This window comes from Balaenoptera borealis (assembly GCF_965194805.1).
Source record: "Balaenoptera borealis genome assembly, chromosome: X".
Classification (NCBI taxonomy): Eukaryota; Metazoa; Chordata; class Mammalia; order Artiodactyla; family Balaenopteridae; genus Balaenoptera; species Balaenoptera borealis.
In genome coordinates, this window is record NC_138881.1 from 4,781,734 (window position 1) to 4,794,022 (window position 12,289).

The following is a 12,289-nucleotide window of genomic DNA, read 5'->3' on the forward strand; positions in this document are numbered from 1 at the left end:
ACAGGGGCCATGCTCACCTTCTCTGCATCGTTGCAATTTCAGTATGTGTGCTGCCGAGGCGGGCACCCTCAAGTGGCTGTATCTGGACGTGGGGTTCTGCGGGAGGTAATCAAAGTTAAATGAAGTCATGGTTTGATGGGATCAATGTCCCCCAGAGCTCTCTCCTTCTCTCCCTCCACCGTGTGAGGACACAGCGAGAAGGTAGTCCTCTACAAGGCAGGAAGAGGGTCCTCACCAGGAACCAAGCCATCTGGCACGTTGATCTTGGACTTCCAACCTGCAGAGCTGTGGGAAAATCACCTTCTATTGTTGAAGCCGCTCAACCTATGGTGTTTTGTTATGGCGCCCGAGCTGACCAGTTATCTGTCACACCAGGCAGGAAGAGGCTGGCTACTTTGGGAGCTGAGAGCCAGACTGAAGGCCTGGGGGCCAAGGGAGTGAGAGAGAGTATTCCATCAAATGAAGCTGGAACAAGCGTGGAAGCCCATGTCATGCAGTGTCACAGGGCCACTGTGACAAGTGCTTCAAGTGTAACAGCAAGAGAGCAGAGAGGTGGCTTTTGCAGGTTTCAGAATCTCTCCCATAAGCCAGAGTGGATCTAGGGACCGTCTTCTTGAGGATGAGCAAGGTGGCTTAGGTGGGGCGGTGGTCATGGTCATAGAGGGAGGTGGGTGGGTTGAAGAACTTTCAGGAGATGGAGGAATGGTACCAAGAGATCGATTCTACGCTGGTGTCGAGCAAGAGAGAGGAGTGAAGGAAATACCCCACCTTCCTAGCCAGAGCACTTGTGGCGGTGCCCTTGACCAACATGGGAACCAGGGGTGCGGGTCAAGTCTGCTACTGGACACCAGTCTAAGGGAGGGAGGATTTCCAGTCAGAGTATCCACAACGCACACCACTGCGGGTCTCTCACTGTCACTCTGTCAACACTTGTTGTTGAACAAATGGATGAAAACAAACAGGAACGTTAATAAAGCACACGCCTTCCCCATGGGTTGTGTTCCTGGTGAGGGTGAGAAGCAAGGAGAGAAATGCATCTGTAAATTAGTTGATGAGGAAATTCCTGTACGGTCCAGTGGTTAGGACTTGGCGCTTTCACTGCAGGGGCCCAGGGTTTGATCCCAGGTTGGGGAACTAAGATCCTGCAAGCCATGCGGCACGGCCAAAAAAAAAAATTCAAACCATAAGTTAATTGATGATTTCACGGATTTAGTCTTTAGTAGCATGTTGTTCAGTCTTAGTCTCACTTCTTTTTCTGTGGTTAACTTCTAGTTTCATGCCGTTCTGTCACGGATTTAGTCTTTGCACAGACATGTAAGTTACCTCTTACGTGCCAGCCGGGCACTGTGTGAGGCTCCAGGGCTTTCAAAAAAAAAAGTCAAATAATATGGCCACCTTCCCCTGAGTAACTTTATAGTCTAGAAGCGGAAAGGGACAAATAAATAACAAATCATGACGTGGTATAATGACAACTAGCGTGGTGTGGTCAGGACGCCGGGGAAGAGCTGAGAAGGGGCAGCTAAATAATTAGGGCTCGGTAAGCTTTAGTAAAGACAAACAATATTGAAGGGAGTTTTGTTGAAAGAGGAGGAGTTGGATAAAGAATGCGGGATGGGTGGTCCAGACAGAAGAAAGGGCAGAAGCAAAGACAGAGAAGTGTGAGCCAGCAAAACTCAGCAGAGACTCGTGGGTGAGGCTGCAGGTAGGGCTGGAAGCTGCCGACCTTCAGAGTGCAGGTGAAGAGTCAGGACACAGAAGGCCAAGGGCATCACTTGGGAGAACTTCCCTCAGCAGAGCGATGGAAGTTAGAGGGATGAGAGTGACTGGAATGTTAGAGAAACACACTGAAAGCCAGACGGAAAGTACACTGGAGAAAGACAGTGAGTTAGGAAGCTACAGTGGCAATCTGGGTGGGAGGAGCTGAGATCGTGGCTGAAGCCCAGGGCTGTAGACATAAAAGCAGAGAGAAGAGAGCAGACTCGAGGGATATTAGAGATCAGCACAACCTAGGATTAATACCGGGCTCGGGAAGTGTGGCGAGTGGGATAAAAATGTCCAAGTCCTAATTTCTGGAACCTGTGAATACGTCACTTTACATGTTAAAAGGGGCTTTGCAGATGGGATCAGGGCAAAGACCTTGAGATGAGGAGATGGTCCTGGATTATCCAGGTGACCCGAAGTCATCCCAGGGGTCTTTAGGATTGAAAAAATGAGGCAGGAGCGTCAGAATCAGGGAGAGATGAAGACGGTATGGTGTTGGCTTTGCATGAGGAGAAGGGGGCCATGAGGTAAAGGATGAGGGCATCCCTCTAGAAACTGCAAAAGGTAACTGTTGGATCCTTCCCTTGGCCCTTCCTTAGGGAAGCAGTGCCAGGGACAAAGACCAATTGTCTTTGACACACATGGAGCTTGAGGAGGACATGCGTGGAGGGCAGCTGGATATTGGTCCAGAGTCCTGAAGCCAGATCTGGGCTGAGGATACAGAGATGGGAGCCGGGCTGAAGTTCAGGCTGTTGGAGCCTGGCTCTGAATGCATGCATGACTGTCCGCTGGCTGTAGAAAACCAAAACTAGCTGCATCGGTGCGAGGCGACTGATCAACCGCGTGTGGGCGTCCTTCTCACGCTGGCTGACATGGATGCCATGTTGTTGAGGGTTCGGAGGAGCACAGAAGAAGTGAGAACATTTGGGGAAGCATCAGTATGTACGTGCCGAGCAGTGTATTATATACTCTGCATGCAACGCCGTTGTCCTCTGCTTGCTTCAAGTATTTTAATCCATCAGTCATTCTTTTTCCACCCAGACAAAATTTTCCTAGCCTCCTATAAACGCGTCGTCAAGTCCTTTGCATCTTGAACACCAGAAGAAGTCCCTGCACGTTAGGGACAGTGGCCGCAGAGGAAGACAGGCAGAAGCGCAATCAACACAGCAGTGGCCGCAGAGGGAACAGAGCAGAGCTCCGGGAAGGAGGTGGCGAAGGAGAAGAGGCTCACCTCGGCATTGCTCTGTGGTCGCAACGTCAACAGGTGCGCTGTCTTCTCCAGTTTCAGGTTTGTGCTACATGGCTGACTTGAGGTTTGCCGGATACTGGACTCCTGCAGGCACCCTAGTGCGCCCCTGCGTTTATTCATTTCCAGGTAGATCCTAGCGCAGGGACGGACGGTGGGCACACGCACACACACACTTATTTACCCCCCATGCCATCTACATGTGCAACACGACTTTGGATATTCTCAGAGTCCTTTCAACTTGGGCAGCCACTCACGCTCCCGGTAGCCACAGCCACCAGCAAGCCCTACTGTCCAACACCCAACTCAATCTGATCATACACGTTCCTTGCCTCAGCCTTCTACAGCTATGACTTTCCAGGCCCTGAAACAAAAGACAGTCTGTAGGTTCTAACGTGGTTTGTATTTCCTCATCCAAAAAAAAAAAAAAAAAATAGAAGAGGGAGGAGGGGGAAGGGAGGGCTTTGCCTCTCTCTAGGGCAGGGTTCCTAAACTCTGGCACTAATCCGAATCCAGCCTGCCGCTGTTTTTGTAAATAAAGATGTATCGGCATAAAAGCAAGCCCAGTTGTTTATGTGTTGCCTGTGGCTGCTTCCATCCTGCAATGGTAGATCTGAGAAATTATGAAGAGGCTCTACAGCCCTCAAAACCTAAAATGTTCACTAACTGGCCCTTTATAGAAACTGTCTGCTGATGGGCCCCATAGGGAATCAAGTCTTGTAGAGCAAAGAGGGTAGCCAGTTTCCTCCTCTGTGTTATGTTTTAGATACAGCTGTTTAGTATTTTCATGACTGTTATGATATTGATTACATAACCAAATAATAGAGAACAAACTTCAAGGCATTCACAGGTGCTGAGGAGTAGAAAGAAACAAAAAGGCCAAGCCAAGAGCAATGAAAACAGACAGAAAGAATGATTTCTACCCTAAAGAAGAATAAAACACTGAGAAAAAATATCCACTTCCATAAGATAAATCTCTTCCCTACCTATAAAACGTCTGCTTGGACAGCTAGATAGAAGCTTCTACTTATGTTCAGATATGCCCAATGTGCTCAAAATCTATGTCAGGATTCTGACTCCAATATCCTTCTCCAGCATTCTTCTCTGTGATGTGAAGCTAATTAAGTCTGGCGTCTTTGCAGTTCTTGAAAAAGATTATTGTTTTAACCGTATCTAATAACACCTTACGGGCCTTTTGCATTGAAAACAAAAATATATTCTCACCTGAAAACATCAATATATATTCTACTACAATGTGGGTATTAATTCTCTGTGTATACAGCAGCAACTTAAAAATGATTTCACTTCCTCTAAAATTTGATTATGTATTTGAACCCAGCCCACTCCAGCCATGCTATGAAAATGGTCTGCTATGGTGCACACACGTCCTTCTGGGGCAGACACAGCATGAGAAAATTTCTGTATTGATGCTGGGTCAGACCTACAAATTTGGGTGATTTAATATGCCTCTAATTAGTTAAGATCTAGTGAATACATTTTTGCAGTGGTTTCTAATTGATATCCACGTTTGAGTGTATGTTATGTCAGGTCCGAGAGGTGGATGTCAGCTCAGAGAACTTCGGTAATATCTTTTTTTTTTTTTTCCCATTCTTTAGCTCCTGCTTTGTGCATGATAATACCCTTCAAGAACGCAAAACAGTACAGTAGCTCTTCTTCAGTGCCAGACCTTAACAACCATAATCTTCAGCAAGGAATTCAGGGAGAATTACACTTTCAACATTTTACAAGGTCATGGTGTTAACAGTCACGTCCATTTTTCTTCATTTGTCTTGAACGTTCTAACTGTTGTATATTACCAGGCCATCCCCATTTTCCTATTAAAATGCGTATTAGGATATTGAATATTCAAGTATTATGGGGTAAAAATTTTTTTCTATTTCTGGAAAATGGACCATTGGGATTCGTTATTCAATGCTAACGTAAGAAAAAAAAATCTCATTTACTCAATGAAAAGAAGAAAGTCGTCATAGACAAACGCGCATGGGGCCTGGGATTGGAGTGAGAAGGTGAAAAGCAAAGCAGAAGTGTCCATGGTACCATAAGGTTAAACAGGGGAGAGGAAGCAGTTAACACAGACGGGAGACTGAGTCTTTTTCACCAAGGCTGCCTTAGGCATATAGATGTGTCCAACTGACTCTTCACGTAATAAATTTCTCTGTTCTCCACTGTTCTTTTTTTCAAAACTAAATTCTTTATGAAGAAAAATACAAAGTGTAATGGAGGGTGTAGAGAAAGAGGCCAAAATAAATGAAGAAAGGCAGTATGTTTCTGGATGAGATTATTCAATAGTGTTTACATGTTATTTTTAAAATTAATTCTTATTGGAGTATAGTTGCTTTACAATGTTGTGTTAGTTTCTACTATACAGCAATGTGAATCAGCTGTACGTATACACATATCCCCTCTTTTTTGGATTTCCTTCCCATTTAGGTCACCACAGAGCACTGAGTAGAGTTCCCTGTGCTATACAGTAGGTTCTCATTAGGTATCTATTTTATACATAGTATTGTTTATATGTCAATCCCAATCTCCCAATTCATCCCATTCCCCCGTTCCCCCTTGGTAAGTGCTATTTTTTTTTTTTTTTTCAAAATGAATGTATGTTTGACACAAAGCTAATGAACGTCACCATGGAATTTTTTGGTTTGTTTTTCGGGTCACAAAATTATTCTTCTGATCATCTGGAAGAATAAATGTACAAAAGCGTCCTGGCGATTTTGGGAAGAAGAGTAGTGGAGGATGGGAGAAGGAGAACGAATTATCCTGCGTGTAAATCTGCAATTATTTAAACAGCGTGATATTAGAACAGCCACGGAGAGACTGATTGATAAAAGTAAGAGGCACAGGAAGAAACACACAAAAAAGGCATGAGTGTTTTAGACAACCTGGTGCAAAGTCATGAGTATCTGGGTTGGCTACTTAGGGAACAATAAAATTCATTTCCCCCCTAATTAAACACCGGAATTAAATATAATTGTTAGGATGCCTGCTTCCATTTCAGGACAGAACAATGCTCTCATACTCATAATCAAAACATATGTTTGAAACATACTTTTCCAAAAAAAATCATAATTTTTTATTATAAAAAAAGATTTGTGAAAAGCTCAGGACACAAAGGAACCCAAGAAACTAAATTCCAAAAAGTAGCAAGCTCCTTCCAGGAAAGACAAGACTCCTGTCGGCTTTGATCTTTGTGGAAGTGGTCAGGGTGGAAGGACCCTGTTGTAGGTAAGGGTAAAGAGGAAGGAGGAGTAAAGTTTTAAAGCATGAGGGCTGGCGTGTTCGATGGGAAATATGAGGGAGTCCTAGTCTCAGTACATACTTCGACCACCTGCTAAGTGTTTCCCAAGAGTCTCTGCAGAGGAAAGAGATAGTCTGCCCCGTGTGGGTGAGGCGGGAAGAGAGAGGAGATAAATACCATGAGTTCTCGCCCAGGTTCAAGGCAGCCTCTTTCAGAAGGTAGGGATCAGGGCAGTGGATCTGATGCAAAGTGTACTCGGGCATGCCTGGGCTTCACAGGCTATTAGACAGCAACCCTCCAAAGACAAAGGCAGTGTCACAGGGTGGGGGGACTTCTCCAATGTGAGAGACAGAGCAAACAGACACCCCAAATAGCATCCTGGCGGTAAGCGGAGAGACCGATCTCATGGTTAAGAGAACTGGGGACTTCACGGAAAAGCACAGAGATATCTCTGGTGCCTTACCAGTGCCAGATCCCAAGCCCGACTGAAGATGAAGTCCCAACACTGTCCTCAAAACTTCTGAAGTCAACAGTGACATGAGTCACAGGGAAGCTAGTGTATTGTCCCAAAGACTTCAGAAGGTCTCTTCTCTGTTTCCCCAGGCTCTCTTCTCTTTGCATTTCAGTTTGCAGACTTTCTATTGGGGTCAGAAGTGAAAGAACAAGAATGGGGTCAGAAGGAGGCTTCGAAGAGATAATAACCGGGAACTTTCCAGAATCGATGAACGATGTTGACACATAGATGGATGGTGTTCAGCAAGCCACAAACAGGAGAAACACAAAGGAAATGACACCTGACAATTTCCTAGACAACCCTGAACACCAAAGATGCAGAGTGAATCTCGAAAGCAGCTAGGGAACAAAAAGACGTTATCATACACGAGCGCGTGACATTCTGAATTATGGCTGACTTTTCACCAGAAGAAACAAAGAGGCCAGAAGCAATGGAAAGATATCTTCAAGGTGATGAAAGAATAGTGTCAACTCAGAATTACAGATCCCGTGAAAATATCCTTCAAAACTGAAAGTGGAATAAAGACATTTTCAGGTACAGTGAACATGTAGACCCACTCCACAAGACATGCTAAAAAATACAAAAATAAAACATCTGCAGAAAGAAGGAAAAAAATACCAGACAAGAGCCCAGTTATGCAAAAAGAAAAGAATAGCAAGCAAAAGTGTAAATATCTGGATAAATATAAAATAGCTTTCTTTAAAGTATCCATGTTGTTCAAGTTCTTTTAATAAGCATTCACTGTTTAAAACAAAAATGACAAGAATGTTTTGTTAGATGTATAGGCTATGTAGAAGTGGATTGCAAAATAATGAGAATGTAATGGGCAGGGAGGTATTTCGTGCAATTATTCTACTGTAAGGTCCTTATGGAGTTTGCGCATATTTCTGAAAGTAGTATAATTTTTTAAGGTGCACTCTGCTACATTAAAGATAAGTGTTGGGGTGTCTAGAGAAGTGCTTTGCAAGAGCTAGAGGGTAACGAGACACCCAGAAGCTTCCTTTGTGTCTTCCCAAGTAGGGTAATTTTGCTTCCTTTTTCATATTTCTCTATTTTCCAGATTTTCTACAACAAATGTAAACATTTTAGAATAAATATTTTCAGTAAGTTCATCGTCTTCTTGAAGGGCTTTTTGTACCTTTTTTTCCCCAGAATTGAGATCCTTTACCAGCTTGTATATAAAATGTGCTCTTCTAAATGATTATCCCAGAATTGGCCTCGAAAGCAGTTCAGAATAAAACTAAATATCGTATTAGATTCCCATAAAACGATTCTAATTGGGCATGTGCTGGAACAAATAGATTGTGAAAATTATTAACACGTTAGTATTTTTTCTTACCACAGTGCCCCCCCATCCACGCGAATCGTCTCTCTGTCCTGCCTGTTAGTCACTCAGTAGACAACTCAGTTATCAGATCAATGTCGCTGTAACCCAGTGCTTCTGTTCAGGACACCCTTATTTTACTTAATAATGGCTCCAAAGCACAAGAGTAGTGATGCTGGCAATTTGAATATTCTCTCATTGTGCCTGATTTATAAATTACACTTTATTGTAGATAGGTACATACAGGAAAAAAACATAATGCATATAGGGTTTGGTACTACCCGTGGTTTCAGGCATCCACTGGGGGTCTTGGAACGTGTCCCCCATGGATAAGGGGTGACAATTGTATATGTAAATATACAATATATATACTGTATTCCTAATATATATACAATATATATACTGTATACCCAATGCAATATACTGTATTCTTAATATATATACTGTATTCCATATATATATATAGATATAGAGAGAGAGATATAGTATTCCCAATTATTTGCTAGATTGACCCAATCCGTCTTGACTTTTGCACCTCTGCAAAGCACATTGATAAGAATGGACTTTTCTGATATTTCATCAAAGGCTTCCATCTTCCAGGGACACACTAGAAAATCTATTATACTCTAAGTTACCCAGGACGATAACTGGTAAAAAAGAAATCTCTCTGTACTCCACACCTTCACTCCATCAGAAACCAAAATAGTGCTATGTTTGCTCTTATCTGACCTACTTTAGTGTCGAACCTGTAACGACCTAAATTCTTAAAGTCCTAGGCTTGGAAGGAACTTTGGAGGGTTTTCCCAATCCATCCTCATAACTTTACTCAGAATCACACCTCCGCTGTGCTGGATTCATCAAGGCTACGCAAGGATTTTCCACCACTAACTTGGGGCTGTCTATCAGATTTGAGGAAGGTGTATGGCTTTCTATTTTCTAGTCTGAAAAGTAATACAAGAATTTTATCTAATAACGCTATTTGGTTATGTAGTTATAGAGGCAAAGAAGGATAAAGCACAGGCCACTTGGAATTGTAATTTTATCTGTCACACACAGTAACTCTGTAGGTACTTTATGGTACCCATTTCTAACCATCACGATTATACTGAAAGCTATTAAAGAAGTATAAACATCCTTAAAAGGCTACCAGCTGATCTGGTTGCATGCCAGCCTGGTGGATACCCAGGTCCCCAAGTTTTACTTCCTTTCCTCGGACACGAGATGTTCACGTAATTCTTTCCAGTACTTATAAACCTGACCCCTTCCTTCATCTCAGCCACATCCTGTTCCCAGCCTTCCCTCTCTCCCCAACTCAGACCCGTGATTATCACCTAACTGGCAGGTTCCAACCATTTGCCTTCAACTCAGAATTCAGAGAACCAGCCCTGACTTCCGAAAACGTGGCGCATGTGTCTCGTAGGCACCGAAAACTCCGTCGTGCTCAGGATGGAAGTGATCGTTCTCCTCACCAGCGTTCCTCCCCTCCTGCATCACTTCTCATGAAGAATCAGCAGGCTCCTTGGATTCAAACATCCAAATACTGTGTGTGTACATAGGTTTGTGTGTGTGTACTTTTTTTCAACTTCGTTCATGTTCTTAATTTCTACTGCAGACCCCCAACTTCAATCCACTGTCTCCTGCCTGTACTGTTGCAGAAAACCCTTAACTTGGTAGGTCTAATCCGCCTTTGCTTGTCCCTAATCCACTGTTTTCAAGAAAGTCTGAGGGACATTTTTAAAACAAAACTTGGATTGTGCCACTATGCTGCTCAAAATCCTTTCAGTATGTCTTTTTGTAACATTAGGATGGAGTCTAAAAATGTTCAGAATGGCCTATAGGGCCCACGGGATCATTCTTGCCCATACCCATGTCCTCCAAGACATCACACCGGAATAATATAATGTTCTTGAAGAGACAACAAAGCTTATACATGGAGTCAACTTTAAATGTTTTTCAGGATCTAAGCAGAGCTCCTGGTGTCCTTTTTCGTAGCTGAAAATTGAACTTCCAGGTGGTCTTTGCTGAGACAAGTGTAGGATGGCCTGCTGCCTATTTCCCAAGAGAAGGCAGTCAGATTATGAGTTCAGATCACAAGCGTGTTGCAGAAGACAACTGGAACACCTTGGCATGAATTCTAGAGGCTGAAGATTCGTCATGGAATCAGAAAGACTTCCTCTAACCTGCCCTGCCCTCTCCTTGCACCATTCCACAAACCCTCTGGCCACAACACAGGACATCACCACTTTTCACCATGTAGAATATCCACATACGGGACGGAGAAAAGCAAACAAAAAGAGTCTTATGGAGATCATGCCCCCAAAACAATATTGACCACTGTATGTGTTTGCTGGGGCTGCCGTAACAAAGCACCACAGACGAGGCGGCTTAAACCCAGCAGACATGTATGTCTCCCAGTCCTGGAGGCTCGAATGTGAGATCCAGGTGTGGGCAGGGCTGGTTCCTCCTGAGGCCTCTCTCCTGGGAGTGTAGACGGCCGTCTCCTCCCTGTGTCCTCACGTGGTCGTCCCTCTATGTGTGTGTGTCTGTGTCCTGATCTCCTCTTCTTATAAGGACACTAGTCCTATGGGATCAGGACCCACCCTAGTGACCTCATTGTACCTTAGTTCCCTCTTTAAAGACCCCATCTCCAAATCAGTCACATTCGGAGGTCCTGGGGGCTAGGACTTCAACATACGAATTGGGAGGGGGGCGGGACAGAATTCAGCCCCTAAGAACCACTGTAAATGTCGCTGGAATTCCCTATGCTTTGTCCGACAGCCCTCCACTTAGCATTATGAGAGCGATGAAAGCGTTCTGATAAATGAGTGTGGCCCTGTGTTGATCTTTTGATTCATACGGCAAGCTTGGAGACATAACTGATTGACCCGAATTCCTATGAATGTGACGTGATGACTGATCTTGGCTTCTGAGCGTTCCGAGTGAGGGTATTAAGCTGCGTTGGATGCATGTGACTGTGTGTGTTGTATAGAATGTCAATGACCATCGGTGACACTGGCTCACCATTTTATCACCTGGATTCACTTCTTCAGAACGTTGAATGAGAATGCGTCTCAAAACTCTGGACATGGGAAAATTTGTTTTCCCAAACCCAAGTCTCTGGTCAACACATCAAATAAAACCAGAAAAAAAATCTAACCACTTTTGAGAACAAAACTTTTATTAGAAGGAAGAGTCCGAAAACACAGACTCACCTTTTGATATCTGTGCTTTCTATTGCCCATTTAATAGCTGCCATGGGGGTGCTGGAGAGACAATTAGTGTAGACTCACAAAATCGAAATGAAAATCAGGGCCATGTTATTTCGAAGCAGATGAGTTTGGGGAAGACACTTGCCAGTTCACTGTGATTAGAAAATGAGCTAAATATAGATTTAAATAATCTCTAACCCTCAAAGAAGTCTAGAGACCATCCCCTTTTGTAAGCTTACAACAGCTGGACAGAGAAATGCCAGTTTGGGGAAACATAAAGACTCACTGCCACCACTTATTAATTTTTATGAGCAAAATCGTGACAAATCAAAGTGGCAGTTGTTACCTATCTCGGTAGGTTAGTTACTGCCATTCAGGTTGGCCCCTCTCTGTGAGCCCAGCGAGCGCTCAGCTTATGGCTGATGAGAACCTTGATGAAATGGATATTTTCAGAAGGATATCTTTATATTTTAAAGTAAGTTCTGAAATTTTTTAAAAAATCTTTATTTTTGGAAAGTTGATCTCCTCCACCTGTACCACCTGTTTTTTTTCTCACTTGATCCCTCATCATAATTTGTTGAATCACAGTTGGTTGCCGTGGAGATGACTGCAATGTCACAAACAGGATTATAACTTCAAGTGGGGACTAAACAGCAGGCACACCGAACTCTTAACAAACAAAATCCTGTTATTATGCAAATAACCTTCAAGTAATCAAGTGTAACCCAAAATGCATAATTTTCTTTTGTGGGATTTTCTGTCCCCCTTGGTGTAGCAAAATGCATCATCATCTGCTAAACCCAATTCTAAAATGAAAAATGTCGTAAGACTTCAAAACTGTATTTGAGAGTGGAAGACCCTACTAGGTGACAACAACAACAAAACTCATTATCAACAGGTTGCTAAGAACATTTTAGCAAAGACAATGATGTGTCCAAATTTAACCAGAGAAGCTTTTCAGGATCAGAAGAGT

The 12,289-nt window shown here is 43.4% G+C and overlaps 1 protein-coding gene across 11 annotated transcripts in view; it reads right to left on the bottom strand.

Annotated features, from left to right (window-relative positions):
• The window catches only part of NLGN4X (neuroligin 4 X-linked), an 886,820-nt gene that overhangs the window by 613,666 nt on the left and 260,865 nt on the right, over positions 1-12,289 (bottom strand). For 2 of the 11 annotated variants that reach the window (XM_082375568.1, XM_082375571.1), the window contains one exon: positions 18-96. The exons of the other annotated variants lie outside the window; for them this stretch is intronic. The gene's annotated coding sequence lies outside the window, so the exon portion shown is untranslated. The remainder of the gene's footprint in view (positions 1-17; positions 97-12,289) is intronic. 11 annotated transcript variants of the gene reach the window in all.